Below are 16,145 nucleotides of genomic sequence, written 5' to 3'. Positions count from 1 at the left end.
ATATTAGTATGGAAAAGCTTTGTATGATATATGCAATATGAGGCTGGTATGCTGGGGAATACACACAATATGTACAGTCGCTATCCCTGGCCAGGATATCTCTGTTGTTGAAAAGGAATCCATTCTTGCCAAGGATAGATGCTGAATTTACACCAGCTTAACTCATTGACAGCAGAGCGTTGGCCTGCCGTGCAGTTAGAGCGACGATATAGGAGAAGATTTTCGGTCCCTGTTGCAGCTTTTGCCAAACCTCAGAAATGTAAATCCTTGCACTCCTTACTCATTGCACCTGTGCAGATTTGCATGCATAGCTTGAAGAACATGCTTCGTGGCAGATGGACACTGGAGGGTGCAGCAAATAAATTAACATCAAGGAGCCATGCCTACTTACTTAGGCATCCACAGGGGAGATTAGCATGTGAAACATTAGGGCACTTCCCCCCCTCACTTAACAGAAGCCACCAAGCCTGCAATTCTATAAACACCTATTAGGAAATAAGCCCCACCAAACCTAGTGTGCTCAAGGATGTTGGCTTTATACAGTTTGCCAGGTGATACTTCTGGAAAGGCTGTTTTCTGGTGCCTGGAATGACTTTCTCCTGCAGAGGGGGGCTGTGATGTGCCTGTACCGCCAGGTGCTGTGGACTTCTGTAGAAGAAAGGAGAGCTATTGGGCTCCAGGAGGGTTTCTGCACTTGACCCAGTGGCAAAACTCCTGCTAATCTCTCCCATAATTCTTATCGAGCAGAAAGTTGCAGTGAGCCTTGGGGGGATTAGCCGCAAAGTTCCCCTTTACAAATAACTCCCAGGCACGAGGCAATCATGCCCCCCCCCCTTACTTAATAAGAGTCCACAGCAGGTAAACAACATTGGGTCGCCGGCCAGCAAATGGCAACTCGAGGAAAAACAAGGGTGCATTTATTTGATCCTGTGTCTTGCTCGGATCTTGCAAGGCATTATTTGTGCATGTGATTGCGGAGAGCCTCGCACGATAACAGTTGACGCTGGAGCCAAGTTATGAGAGCTGAGCGCTGGCCGAGTCCAGTCCTGTTAGTAATTACAGAGGGCTGTTTTGAAGCCAGGTAGTTACAAAACAAGCCCTGGTTTCAACAGCAGCCGCCCGTGGAGATACAACAAACCTACACTTATTTTTCAGCCTCTCTTGTGACGGTCAGCAGACGCTGTTTTCCCAGGAATTCCAACTGCAAGGACAAAGATTGTGTCATTTGCAAAGTATCCCTTCCATCTGTCCTGCTGTAACTCACAAATATGAGGCACACGTGATATCTGCACACACAAACACATATTAATATTATGTCGATAGTCCTGCATAGCTCAAGATGAGCAGATTTAGGGATAAATGTCACCACTAATTGTCATTCTCGTTTAACAGAGAGGGTGGGAGTCAAGAGTAGGGAACTGTTTTTTCCTCTCTCTGCAGAAATAATTTTCTTGTTTACTCTCACTTTGGACTGGGGAAGAAGCAGCTGGACTAAGCTTTGGTGTCATGCAGTTCACAAGGGACTTTCCTAACTTAGATTCCCCCACCCTGCCACCATAGCTTGCAAACTTTTGCTGAGAGCTTCTTTTGCAGTGGCATGCAACAGCAGGGGGGCACGGAAAGGGCGAAGGAACGGGACCTATTTAAGATCTTGCACACGAGCCAAGCCGACTGGCATTACTTGTTTAAATGCAAACAGATCTTTTCTGCTCGGCAATCTTTTCTTTTCCCCCTCCATATTAGTGGAGACCTTTAATAAGGGCAAGTATGATTTCCAAGGCCCTTCCCGGGATAACAAACAGCGAAGGTAATGCGATTGAATAACTCTGGTGACGGTGTCAAAAGGTTTGCATTTGATCTGGTGTCATAACAGGATGTTCTGCCAAGAGGCGGCAGCAAGTGCAGTTTGTGTGCACTCAAGACAGAGGAGAAAGCTCATAGCAAAGGACGTAAAAGCAGCAATCTGGCCATAAAGGTTAGGGTTGCCATATTTCAAAAAGTAGAATTCCTGACACCTGCAAAGTTGTTAACCTTTTTTTTAGGAAGACTCCAAAACTGCTGAGCTTCTTTTTAGGAAACCACCAAAACTGAGCTTTTGCGGAGGAACAAAACCTCCTCCCAAAATACTGGTTTTAAGCTTTTGGAGCTTTTTCCATCATGTTGCCATACATCTAGGTTTTCCCTAACATTTTGCCAATTCGTCAAAATTCCCCGAGGTCATTTTTACACCCGAAAACCAGGACGCATTAGGAATTTTCCTGACGTATGAAAGGATCAAAAGGGGGAGAGGAGATCATGGATGACAGCCAACTAAATCATACTCATAGTTTATAGAATTTGTTCATAAATTCTTAGGATGCAGGGGGAGAGAAGTTGCTGCAGAAGTGAAGGACATTTCTAAAACACATCTTGAAAATTTTGGAATCCGTTGACTGAAACTGGTTTTCCATTTTGATGACGGCCGATTGGTGTTTGAGTTGTACAGTGGTACCTCGGGTTAAGTACTTAATTCGTTCCAGAGGTCCGTACTTAACCTGAAACTGTTCTTAACCTGAAGCACCACTTTAGCTAATGGGGCCTCCTGCTGCCGCCGCCGCGCGATTTCTGTTCTCATCCTGAAGCAAAGTTCTTAACCTGAAGCACTATTTCTGGCTTAGCGGAGTCTGTAACCTGAAGCGTATGTAACCTGAAGCGTATGTAACCCAAGGTACCACTGTATGTGGTTCAGGCTGCAGTCCTGAACTCTCTTACCTGGCAGCATATACTATTGATCTCAATGGTGCTGACTTCTGAGTAGACATGTATAGAATTGAATCGTCACTTTTTTATGCAGCCCCGTCCTTTGATCGTCTTGCAGACGGACCGTGGACAAGAATCAGCACAGTCTTACTTTTTTCACTTTTGGAGATTCAGATAGCCTGCCATGTGCTGGGGAGTCTTGCAGCACCATTCGAGAATCTTTGTTTGATGTTACTTGGATGTACGGCACGAATGAAAGGCAAGTAGAGAGGCCAGAGGAAAGCTTTAGAACTGTGCCCTGGCACAACTGCTGAATCTGGGAGAAGTCAAATATTTGACCCAATGCACAAAGGTCCATGATATGAGAGTGGAGGTACTTATCAGCTACACTAGCAGCAGCATTAAACAGCCAGAAGAATGGTAGCAGAGGGGGAATTGCCCCGCAGATCTGCAGAGTCATGATTTTACTGCATGACTCAGCTGAATCACAGTCACTGCTAGCTGCTTACTTTGTAAACCAGCCGAGTTTTAATCAAAGACTTAAGGCCTTATTATTGTACCCTATGACAGAGTTATTTTGGGAGGCTGTTTTTCTCCTTTGTGCACTGTTAAGAAGAAAGAAGTGACAAATATTTTCTTGTTCATAAATATAGAAGAGTATTTCTTTCTCTCTCTCTCTCTCTCTCTCTCTCTCTCTCTCTCTTTCAGCATGCAGGCAAATAAACATGTTTTTGTTCACTTAAAGTGATCTTGGCAGGCTTGCAACACACAAAAAGAAAACAAGATACATATATACCCCATCTTTGCCAGAGGTTGTACACTGCATAGCTAGTTTTATTGGCGTGATAAAGTGGTACCAACAGACCCTGAAGTTCATATTGTTACAAAAGTCGGGTGCCTGCCCCTTTCTCTGCCGAGCGGTGGCAAGAGCCCATGGCAGGGGTCAGCAAACTTTTTCAGCAGGGGGCCGGTCCACTGTCCCTCAGACCTTGTGGGGGGCCGTATTATATTTTTTTTGGTGGGGGGATGAACAAATTCCTGTGCCCCACAAATAATCCAGAGATGCATTTTAAATAAAAGGACACATTCTACTTATATAAAAACACGCCAATTCCCAGACCGTCCGTGAGCCAGATTTAGAAGGCAATTGGGCCGGATCCGGCCCCCGGGCCTTAGTTTGCCTACCGATGGCCCATGGGGTCCAAGGCGCCCCCGCAGGATATGTGCCCCTTTGGAGAATGGAAGACACAACTGAGACTGTTGTGGCTTTAAGAAATATGGCTTATTCACCTATTAAAACCTTCAGTCTGCGTGGAGAGGGTCCAGATCTAGCGGCAGAGGTTTCCAAACTGTGTGTCGCGACATGTTAATGTGTTGGCCGCAGTGTGTAGGTGTGTTGCGCGAATGCTCCCCGTGCTGCTTCCAGGCTGGAAAGGGGTTAGTTTAACCTCCAGTCTGCTAGTAAATCTGAATTAAAGGTAAAGGTAAAGGTACCCCTGCCCGAGCGGGCCAGTCTTGACAGACTCTGGGGTTTGTGCGCCCATCTCTCATCTATTGGCCGGGGGCCAGCGCTGTCCGGGGACACTTCCAGGTCACGTGGCCAGCGTGACAACGCTGCTCTGGCGAGCCAGAGCCGCACACGGAACGCCGTTTACCTTCCCGCTGGTAAGCGGTACCTATTTATCTACTTGCCCCCGGGGATGCTTTCGAACTGCTAGGTGGGCAGGCGCTGGGACCGAGCAGCGGGAGCGCACCCCGCCGTGGGGATTCGAACCGCCGACCTTTCGATCGGCAAGCCCTAGGCGTTGAGGCTTTAGCCCACAGCGCCACCCGCGTCCCTAAATCTGAATTACTGTGTCGCAAAATGATACCAAACTGAATTACTGCCCTTAAATCTATAACAATATGCAATAACATAAAAACGCTCCCCATCCTCCATTATACAAGGGGTCTCTTCCGCAACATATTGAAATAGACACAAAAATACAAAACAGCAATGGAAAGCAACGCAACGTGGTTAAAAATTGGGGGAAAGCAGTTTCTCTTTTTTTAAAAAAGAAACACCTTTTATTGATAAATGCAATACTTACAAACACAAACCAGAACACTAAACAAACTTATTATACATAGATACATACACCTCTCAACTTAGATTACAAAAAAGAAAACAAACATACAAACTAAACATACAGACATAAATTTTGACTTCACCTATATGTGGCTTCCTTTGCTTCTTTTCTTGTTTTCGCTGTGTTATCAATATTATTTTTGACTATCTCTTCTTATACCCATTTCTTCTTAATTTTTTACTTTATAACTTTCATTCATTGCATATTGATATATTAATTCCAGAACAATGTTTTTTGATATATTCCTTCACGCATGTCCACTCCTCTATCACTTTTTGGTCTGAGTGGCCTCTTACCACTGCTGTAAGACTTGCTGATTCTATATATTCACAAAATCTTATTTGCCATTCTCTTATTGAGGGAGTTTTTTCTCGCTTCCAATTTTTAGCAATAATCATTCTGGCCGCAGCGGTTGCATATAAGAAACCATTTCTTCCTAGCAGCAGGAATGTCAGTTGATACAATTCCCAGCAGTTTCTCACTGTTAGCACATCAGTTTCCAAGAACGGCTTGAGGATCCTTTGAAACGACGTAGTAAAGATTACGCATTCCCTGCACTGCACACCACACCACATCTCTGGAACAGCCCGTGCAATTTAATAACAACATCTCTTATGTATGCAGAGAAAAGATTTGCAGAGAGTCCTTACATAAAAATCTCAACAGATGCAGAAATGCACACTGGTATCATATATGGATAGGCAGCCTGACTCTGTTGCTCTTTAAGGGGGATGGCATGATTTTGCTCTTTAATTTTGTGTAGCTGATGACTTTTCACATGTCTGAATTTTATCCCTGCTAATTGCATCCATTTGTGACCTATATTTTCAATGACGTGTTATCTAATCTCATACACTCACTGGCATTAGGCCTGTAATGAAGGTGCTGAAGACTCAAAGGATAGTCTTACACTCAGTCAAAACAACGTTTCATCCATGGCAGTATTTAGCGTTCTCCAAAGGCAAGCATTCCTCTAGGAAATTATAACTCTCATTTGGTTCAGTATGTGAGTTTGCTATGCAACATTTATTTCTGACCAATCGGGAAAGATTAGCATGATGCATCATTTCCGTCAATATTCAGTTCCAAATGTTTCCTTTGTAGTTAAAAAGGTAAAGGGATCCCTGACCGTTAAGTCCAGTCGCAAACGACTCTGGGGTTGCGGCGCTCATCTCGCTTTATTGGCTGAGGGAGCCGGCGTACAGCTTCCGGGTCATGTGGCCAGCATGACTAAGCCGCTTCTGGCGAACCAGAGCAGCACGCAGAAATGCCATTTACCTTCCCGCTGGAGCGGTACCTATTTATCTACTTGCACTTTAACGTGCTTTCGAACTGCTAGGTTGGCAGGAGCAGGGACCGAGCAACGGGAGCTCACCCTGTCACGGGGATTCGAACCACCAACCTTCTGATCAGCAAGCCCTAGACTCTGTGGTTTAGACCACAGCGCCACCCGTGTCCCTTTCCTTTGTACAGTGGTACCTCAGGTTACATACGCTTCAGGTTACAGACTCCGCTAACCCATAAATAGTGCTTCAAGTTAAGAACTTTGATTCAGGATGAGAACAGAAATTGTGCTCCGGCGGTGCAGCAGCAGCAGGAGGCCCTATTAGGTAAAGTGGTGCTTCAGGTTAAGAACAGTTTCAGGTTAAGAACGGACCTCTGGAACTAATTAAGTACTTAACCCGAGCTACCACTGTAGTTATTAAATTGGTAAAATAGTGTGGTTCCCCTTTTTTTTTGCAGGCATTGTGTGTGTGTGTGTGTGTGTGTGTGTATGTGTTAAAAAAAAAACAAGCAGAAATGTACTATATCATTCCAGCTAGAACAGCAGGTTTTGAGAAGAACGATCTCCACTAAAATTCCTTGCATTGTTCACAAAGCAAGCAAGCTTTAGATTAGCCGTGTTTCAAGGAAAAATATGCCACAGGTGAAGTCACCGGAGGACACCTGCCTGCCAGTTGAACAGCTGTTCTTGGAACAGGTTCTTGGAACAGTTCGAAGTGGATAATTAAAAATTGCTCCACTCCCTGCAACAGTACTTAACAAATGGGATACTAAATGTCCATCTGATGCCTAAAACCGTCAAAGTGGTTGCCTGGAAATTTTCTCTCTAAGAAAAACGAACATTCACCTCAAGTCTCTTTGGGAGGGGGGCAACGTTGTTGAGCTTTATTTACTTTTACCCAAAGTTATTAAGGTTTTTTTTGTAAAAATGCAAAGAAAATGGACATTTTTGAGCTATTTGGGGGGGGGATCGGCAAAAATGACATCGGTTGCCAAACATCTGGATTTAGCCGAGTTCCGCTCGGACACTGCTTTCGATTGCAGTATTCCGGATATGTCTGGGAAATTCCAGAGTTATGGCAAGCCTACCAAAGATGCATTTTTTCCCCCTTGAAAGAGGACAGTGGCTGTGTCACCAGCATTCACCCACATTCTAAGTGCACAGAAAGCATTGCAACATATAGTCGCTGAGCAGTGATTTGCCTTCCCTGCCTTGGGAGAACAAGCTGTCGACAGCTCCATTACTTATCAGGCTCCCTCGTGAATTTCAGCCTGTACTGTACAGTATGTATTCCTTCCTTTGCTTCAGATCAACATGCAATTTCTGCACAGCAGGATCAGTGTCAGAAGTTACGTTAGTCAAAAACGTTTGGCTCAATGTGCCAGGCTCCTCGACATCCGTCTCCCTAGCTGGGATGTGACCCAGAAGGCGAATCCAAGGCACCGACGCAGAAACTAGAGTATAAACATGCAGCTGACCGTATCTTGGTTTGAATTGCACAATCCAGCTGAAAGTAAACAAAAAGGATCAAAGAACTGCCTGTCCTTTGGGCTAGCAAAGGGCTCCTGTAGATTATAAGTCTCTGGGTTTGCTGCCCCGTGGATCCTGGCAGGTAGAATTCACTGGACCAATGACTGCAATGGGATTTGTGGAGCCAGCCCAAGACTTAGGTTCAGTTCACATGACTGCATTTCACCACATGGATGTGAACATGACATATGCAAACTGGCTTGAATATGTGGAGAGACAGGAGCTATGATCACAGCAGTATCTGAATTTCAGGACGGACAAATATGAGGTACTGCACTTAAACAGGAAGGCCCGGGTGCACAAATATAAGATGGGGGACACCTGGTTTACTAACAGTACATGTGAAAAGGATCTATGGGGTCTTAGTGGTTCACAAGCTTAACATGAATCAACAGTGTGATGCAGCAGCAAAAAAAAAGCTAATGCTATTCTAGGCTGCATCAACAGAAGTCGAGTGTCCAGATCAAGAGAAGTAATAGTGCCACTCTATTCTGCCTTGGTCAGACCGCACTTGGAATACTGTGTTCAGTTCTGGGTACCACAATTTAAGAAGGATGTTGACAAGCTGGAAGATGTGCAGAGGAGGGCAACCAAGATGATCGAGGGTCTGGAAACCAAGCCTTATGAGGAACGGTTGAAGGAGCTGGGTATGTTGAGCTTGGAAAAGAGGAGACTGAGAGGCGATACGATAGCCATCTTCAAATAGCTCAAGGGCTGTCACATGGAAGACAAAGCAAGCTTGTTTTCTCCTGCTCTGGAGGGTAGGACTCAAATCAATGGCTTCAAGTTACAAGAAAGGAGATTCCAACTAAACATTGGGAAGAGCTTTCTGACAGTAAGAGCTGTTTGGCAGGCAAGCAGACTCCCAAGAGAGGTGGTGGACTCTCCTTCCTTTTAAGAAGAGGTTGGATGGACATCTGTCCTGGCTGCTATAGCTGAGATTCCTGAATTGCAGCGGGTTGGACTAGATGACCCTAGGGTCCCTTCCAGCTCTAAGTTTCTATGATGCTATATAAAATAATATATAGTATTGATCCTTATGTTGCCAAAATGGCACATTCATTCACAGGGAGCTGGTTATGACCAGCCTTTGTGGAACCCCAAGTTTTTGTGAAGTGCAGCAAAAGAAAAACTTTGGGGTGGTGATGGGCAGCAAACCTAAGCGATGAAATCTCAAAAACATTCATTCATACACCTTTATTTTTATTATTTTTATTTATTTAGTCATTTTTTTCGATACAAACAACAACCGCAAAAGACACATACAACAAAAACCATAATAACAACACAATTTTACAATTCAGATTTGAATACACTGATATACCTATGGCTATACCTTTATATTCTCCCAGGCTTTTCACAATGTTGTCTGGATCTTATTTTTAATTGGCAGTACAGCTTTATTTTCCCTGTTACAATCTTTTGTTTTTTTAAAAAAGAAGAAGCATGTTTTGTATGTTGTATGTTTTTAATCTTGCATTGTAAGCTGCCTTTGGGAGATGCAAAAGGGTGGGGGAACAAAATGTTAAAGGCTTGAAAACAGCACAGGGAGTGGAAATGTTGTCTTGCAATTCTGAAGAACTTAAAAAAAACTGGAATGAATGTAAGTGGGTTTCAAGTGAAAAGGAAACTACATTTTGGCTTGAAAAGGCATGGGAACATTTATTAGGGAATTGCTCTTGTGCCTGTTGAGAACAGCAAAGAGCCAGTAGAAACTGAATGCATCCAAAAGTATATCAATACTCTCAGAAGTTGTGGGAATTCACAATGATGGATTTTTCTGCAACGAAACAGGCTTGAGCCAACTACCCTAACTTGCAGTGACTCTCGAATTTGGGCATCTATGCTGCTAGCAGACAAGCTGTTGGTTGTAGCTGACTAAGTCCTACACAGAGTAGACCCACCAAAAATCAATAGACTAACTTAACCCCATTGTTTTCAGTGAGTCTACTCTGAGAAGTAGTTAGCTAGATGCAACTCTATATGCCAGGAGGTAGAATGCCATGTTCTGCTGCAAGCAACTAACTCATAAAATGTTATTTTCCCTGCATCTGTTTATATCCACTTGCCGCAATCCCCATAGGGATGATCTGCATGCAAAAAGAAGTTTCTGCTTCTAGAACAGGAACCATAGATTCAATGCACATACAAATATGGACATCCATTGTCTGCACTGCATTATTTTCAATTAGTTGTACGTTTTGAAACGTGCATCCCCATCCACAACTGTGGCACAATCATTGACCTTTGCAACTAGAGTTAGGTCATTGAAGTAATATCTCTCGCAATATCAGAATCATCCAGAATACAAACCAGGGAATGCTACTGCTAACATCATCTCTGACATGCTAAGCTGTCACTTTCCCACACATTGAAAATTATGTGACTCGCTTATTGTTTGTATTTCCAAGCAAAACTGGGACTTCATTGAAATTCCCACAACACAAATTTCTCAGAAGCGGAATGAGCAGTTAGGTTTCACACTGACCACAAAATGAACAGCCATTTTGGACGCCAAATGTATGACTCATGTACTATTTAGGTAGTTAAAAAGTGTAGATCTCACATGCAGGTCTCTCCCTCAGCCCTTGGCCCTGAGAACAGCAAGTAAAACACAGCCAGTTTCATGACTCGCTTAAAAAAATGGTCCTTCTAGGCAGTGCTCCCTTGGGGAAAAGAGTTTGGCGATTATTTTCCTCACTCACATCCTATTGGAATCCTGAGAGCTAAATCTAATGCTTTGTTGGCTGAATAGAGCAGTCCGTCTTACAGCAGCCTGGTTTTGGTGGGACCTTAAAGGCGTTTTCTGTGGATTACTGGCTTGGCAAAATTTGGCCCTTGTGGAGATGTTAACACAAACGGCATCTGGCACAAGGGCAAAGCAAACCAGAGAAGTTTGTGGCATTCTGGCACAACTCAGTAACAAAAGGGGCAATGCCATTGCTCTGCCAACTCAGTAGGCCAAGAAAATATTTGGCTAAAGTCTTTGGCCCATAGAGTCACAACACAGCTGAACTCTCAACCAGCTGCAGCATGAAACAAAATATCAATATGAGCACATTAAGATAAATTCAGAAATGTACATATATGCTTGTTTTGTATATTGTTTATTTGCAGGGCTTTTTTTCTGCTGGAACGGACTTGAACTCACTTCCAGCACCTCTCAGGTGGGCGCCGTTGCCATTCTAAAAGAATGAGGGAGGTGTTCATGATGAGTTCTTACACCTCTTTTTCTAGAAAAATAGCACTGTTGAGTTGTTATTGTTGAAAACATATATATCAATCAGGTTGGGGGAAGATATTTATCATCCCAAAATGCAGGGAACTTTCTAATGCTCTCAACCTACCAATTGCAAAACACAAGGAGCCAATGGTGTTCTTGGCACAATTGCTCAGCAGCCCAGACCTGCATTGAGAATCTCTTATAAACCTCAAGATCATCAGATGAATGGAGTAAGACGCAGGCAGGAGGAGGAGAGCCTTCTGCTGGATCAAAATGTCTACTGAAGCTAATAGAAGCTGCTGCTGGACAAGGCTCAGGTATTTCTCAAGCTTTTCTTTCTCAGGAGGCTCGATTCAAGTTCAGGCATGTCCGCAGAGCTGCTTCTTCTTTAGCTCTTTTTTGGGAGTCCTTAGCAATTTCTAGAATTAGAGCAGGCCTGCATTCCTTGTGAGCCATGAAGCCAAATGCAGTCCACTAGGACCTTTCCTCCTTCCTGAGGGGAGGGGTTGTGAGCAGGAGCCTGTTCCCGCGCTTGCAAGGGGGCGTTCCTGCCCCCTGCTTCAGTTACCTGGCTGCCGCACCGCACCCCTGCAGCCAGCCAATCGGACTGGCTTGGGGGCAGGGTTTAGCCGCACTCTAGCGGCTGCGGCAGTGCTGCCCCCTGGATTTTGAAGAGAATATTGGAATATATGTATATCATGTTTGAGGGCAGGTTGTGGCCATCACTTACTCCTCCCCTTGTTGGGTATTCCGTTAAAGGGATCCGGCGGTTGTGGACCCTGTCCGATGCCCTGCTGGTGGCTAGGGCCATGGCACGACCCCCGGTGACATCAGGGGAAGCTTCCAGTTGTATTTGCATCAACAAGCTCCTCCCACTGGTTGTTAACCCACTAATGACCCCTGCAGAGCGGGGTCGGGTCATATAGAGATCGTTTGACCCAATGCCTAAGCCAATACCAATACCACTCACATGCTATAACCAATAAAGTTGTGGCCCTATTTAGCCCATTAACCTAAAATACATGTGTCCTTGTGTCTTATTTATCAGTAAGCGGGTGGCGGGGTCCTCGACTCACAACTCTATATTATGGCCCAAGCATGCAGCAAAGATGGGGCAGAGGTAGAGTCATGAAGGCCTTGGTGGGCTGTCATTCATGGTTAGTGGTCAACTGGGTGGCACAAGTTGCAAGTCTAGCTAAGACCTTTAAATCATTCCCGCCCTTAGAAGGATGAGGTTTATACTAGAGTTGCCTAGTATATTTCAAAAAGTGAAAAACAAAAGTTGTTCAGCATTTTTTATGGGCAAAAATTGTTGAGATTTGCAAGATCTTTTTAGGCCAGATGTGGAGGGAAGAGAAGCTCCCAACAAAAGAAAAGTGGATTACCAAAGTGATGGACTTTGCCGAAATGGCAAAGATGACCGTGAAGATCGGACACCAAGATGACCAAAAAAATTAATTGAGAATGCCAAAAAATTGTAGAATACCTTAAAAACCACTGTAGTTACTTAGAAACATTAGCAGGACTGATATAACATTTATGAAGTAAAATGAACTAAAGTAGTAAATAAGGATATGAAATAGATGGAGAAATATAATTATATGCAAGAAAAGAGGATAAAATATGGAAACCAGGGGGAACGGGGGGAAGTCCGAGGGGTTTGTATAGTCCCAGTACAGTGGTACCTCAGGTTACAGACGCTTCAGGTTAAATACGCTTCAGGTTACAGACTCCACTAACCCAGAAATATTACCTCGGGTTAAGAACTTTGCTTCAGGATGAGAACAGAAATCATGCTCCGGCGGTGCGGTGGCAGCAGGAGGCCCCATTAGCTAAAGTGGTGCTTCAGGTTAAGAACAGTTTCAGGTTAAGAACGGACCTCCGGAACGAATTAAGTACTTAACCCGAGGTATCACTGTACTGTTTATATGAAAAAATGTTTGTAGTGTATGGAAATAATATAAAAACTGGGGGGGGGGGCGTTAAAAAAAGAGATTTGCAAATCTACACTTCTGACATGGTTGCCATACACATCTGGCCATATCATTGGAGAATTGCTCCTGGAACAGCAACATAGAGTTTGTGTCAATTCGGTGTGAATACCTCCAAGTCCGTCCCGAAACAAAAGAAGTGTATTACACCTACAGCATGCAATGTTGGTAAAGTCTCGGCCTGAGCTAATTTTGAGATCTGCTGGGAAGTCAGCTAAAGAGCAGTTGCGGATATTGATGCACGCCACCGGGCAAATGGCTCCTTGAATCTATCTTAACCACTTTTGTTCCCCCTCCAGAATTGGGTTACGGAAGGCACGCTCCGTTTTATCGACATGCGTGTCCACCTGAAGCTACAGAAGGTTTTGTTTCTCGCCATCTCCGAGGTGATTAAAAGAAAAACAAAGGCAGAGCAGAGACACTGCGTTGATTACCCTCCACAGAGGAGCACGTCGTTATGAGAACATCTCCGCGCTCACAGTTTTAATAAAGGCTTGTGATAACTTTGGCAAATATTGGCATTGCATCACTTGTTAAAAGCCCCATATGGACACCGACGTCTGAGGAGCAGCATGTATCTTAGTGGTTAAATACACAGCAGGATCAATGTAGGCTGAACCCGTTGCAGGCTTTCCTCAGAAGGAGGCCTCCTGCGAAGCGGGTGCAGCAGCCTGAACTAAAATAACAAATCTCAGAAGAAACTGGCTGCTGTCCACCATGTTGGTTTCAGTTCAGCACTTGCTCCGAGAACTCTGCTTGATGGCTGATGATGGGAATGTGAAGAATGCGCTCTGCGTACACAGAACACCACAGTCGCTAATAATGAGACAAGCAGGAGGAGGGGAGGAAAAGGCCAAGAACCCAGTCCTGCCTCAGAAATAGCACATAACACATTTCCCCCTCCCTTTTGTTGCTATTATTAGAAGACAGCGACTGAATTCATGAATCACTCTCTTCAGGTAAATCCACCAAGCCGAGGCCTCCAGCTCAGACTTTTGTTTTTTAGAGAAATGCCTCAAGGCTGGGTCTCCTCCCAAGATCTTCACTTGTTTCTGTTGGTGTATACAACCCTCTGGAATGCACACACAAGAAGATCTCTTTCCCATCGGCTTCAGAATCTAGTTTCAGTTATTTGGTATCTGAAGAAGTGTGCATGCACACGAAAGCTCATACCAAGAACTAACTTAGTTGGTCTTTAAGGTGCTACTGGAATGAATTTTTTTATTTTGACTATGGCAGACCAACACGGCTACCTATCTGTAACTAGTTTCAGTTAAAATAAAAAAATTCCTTCCTGTAGCACCTTAAAGACCAACTAAGTTAGTTCTTGGTATAAGCTTTCGTGTGCATGCACACTTCTTCAGATACACTGAAACAGAAGTTGCCAGATCCTTCTATATATAGAGAAGGTGGGGAGGGGTATTACTCAGAAGGGTGGTGGGAATCGGAGATTGGCAGATAGCTGAGATGAGCCTGATGAGCCTGTTGACGACTCTTAACGACTGTAGTAGGTCTTACAGGAAAAGGCAAGGGGTGAGAAGGTGAGAAGTGGCTTTTAGTCATATATAATGAGATAAGAATCCAATGTCTCTGTTCAGACCAGGTGTCTCCATTGTTTTAAGTTTGGTAATGAGTTGCAATTCAGCAGCTTCTCTTTCCAGTCTATTTCTGAAATTCCTTTGTAGTAAAACAGCTACTTTGAGATCTTGTATAGAATGTCCTGGGAGATTGAAGTGTTCTCCTACTGGTTTCTCTGTTTTGTGATTCTTGATGTCAGATTTATGTCCGTTTATTCTTTGGCGTAAGGTTTGGCCTGTTTGTCCAATATAGAGAGCTGAAGGACACTGTTGGCATTTGATGGCATACACAATGTTAGACGATGAGCAATTAAATAGTCCCGAGATGGTATGTGTGATGTTGTTGGGGCCAGTAATGGTGTTGTCCGGGTGTATGTGGCAGCAAAGTTGGCATCTGGGTTTATTGCAGGCTCTGGTGCCAGTGTCCGTGTTAAGTCTGGTTGTAGTATTATTGTGGGTTAGGAGTTGTTTAAGATTGGGTGGCTGTCTGTAGGCAATGAAAGGTCTTCCTCCCAGAGCTTGAGAAAGAGAACTGTCATTGTCCAGGAGAGGTTGTAGATCTCTGATGATGCGTTGAACTGTTTTAACTTGGGAGCTGTATGTGATGACTAGTGGTGTTCTGTTATTTTCTTTTTTGGGTCTGTCTTGCAGCAAGTTCTCTCTGGGTATCAGTCTGGCTCTGTTGATCTGTTGTCTAACTTCATCTGCTGGGTATTTTAGTTCTGAAAAGGTTTGCTGTAGATCTCTTAGGTGAGAGTCTCTGTCTGTAGAATTGGAACAGATGCGGCTGTAACGTAGTGCCTGGCTATATACAATGGACTGTTTGGTATGTTTGGGATGGTAGCTAGAGGCATGTAGATATGTTTGTCGGTCAGTTGGTTTACGGTATAAGGTGGTGTCTATGCGTCCATCCTGTATTTTTATAGTAGTGTCCAAAAAATGTATTTCTTGCATAGATTGATTCATTGTAAGGTTGATTGTGGGGTGAAAATCATTGAATTTCTGGTGAAAGGTGTCCAGGGTCTGTTGACCATGTGTCCAGATGATAAAAATATCGTCAATGTATCGCAGGTACAAGAGAGGTTTGAGTGGGTAGGAGTTTAGGAAACGTTGTTCTAAATCTGCCATGAAGATGTTGGCATACTGTGGGGCCATGCGGGTGCCCATTGCTGTGCCGCTGATCTGAAGGAACAGGTCATCACCGAATTTGAAGTTGTTGTGGGTAAGGACAAATTGGCAGAGTTTGGTGGCAAGGTCCGCTGTGGTTTTATCTGAAATGGTGTTCCTTATAGCTTGTAAACCATCGTTGTGTGGGATGTTGGTATACAGAGATTCCACGTCCATAGTAGCTAGTATAGTATTGTTGGGAAGGTTATTTAAAACAATGGAGACACCTGGTCTGAACAGAGACATTGGATTCTTATCTCATTATATATGACTAAAAGCCACTTCTCACCTTCTCACCCCTTGCCTTTTCCTGTAAGACCTACTACAGTCGTTAAGAGTCGTTAAGAGTCGTCAACAGGCTCATCAGGCTCATCTCAGCTATCTGCCAATCTTCGATTCCCACCACCCTTCTGAGTAATACCCCTCCCCACCTTCTCTATATATAGAAGGATCTGGCAACTTCTGTTTCAGTGTATCTGAAGAAGTGTGCATGCACACGAAAGC

The sequence above is a fragment of the Podarcis vaucheri genome (assembly GCF_965113315.1).
Source record: "Podarcis vaucheri genome assembly, chromosome: 11".
NCBI classification, from domain to species: Eukaryota; Metazoa; Chordata; class Lepidosauria; order Squamata; family Lacertidae; genus Podarcis; species Podarcis vaucheri.
Note: the sequence above shows the minus strand (reverse complement) of the source record.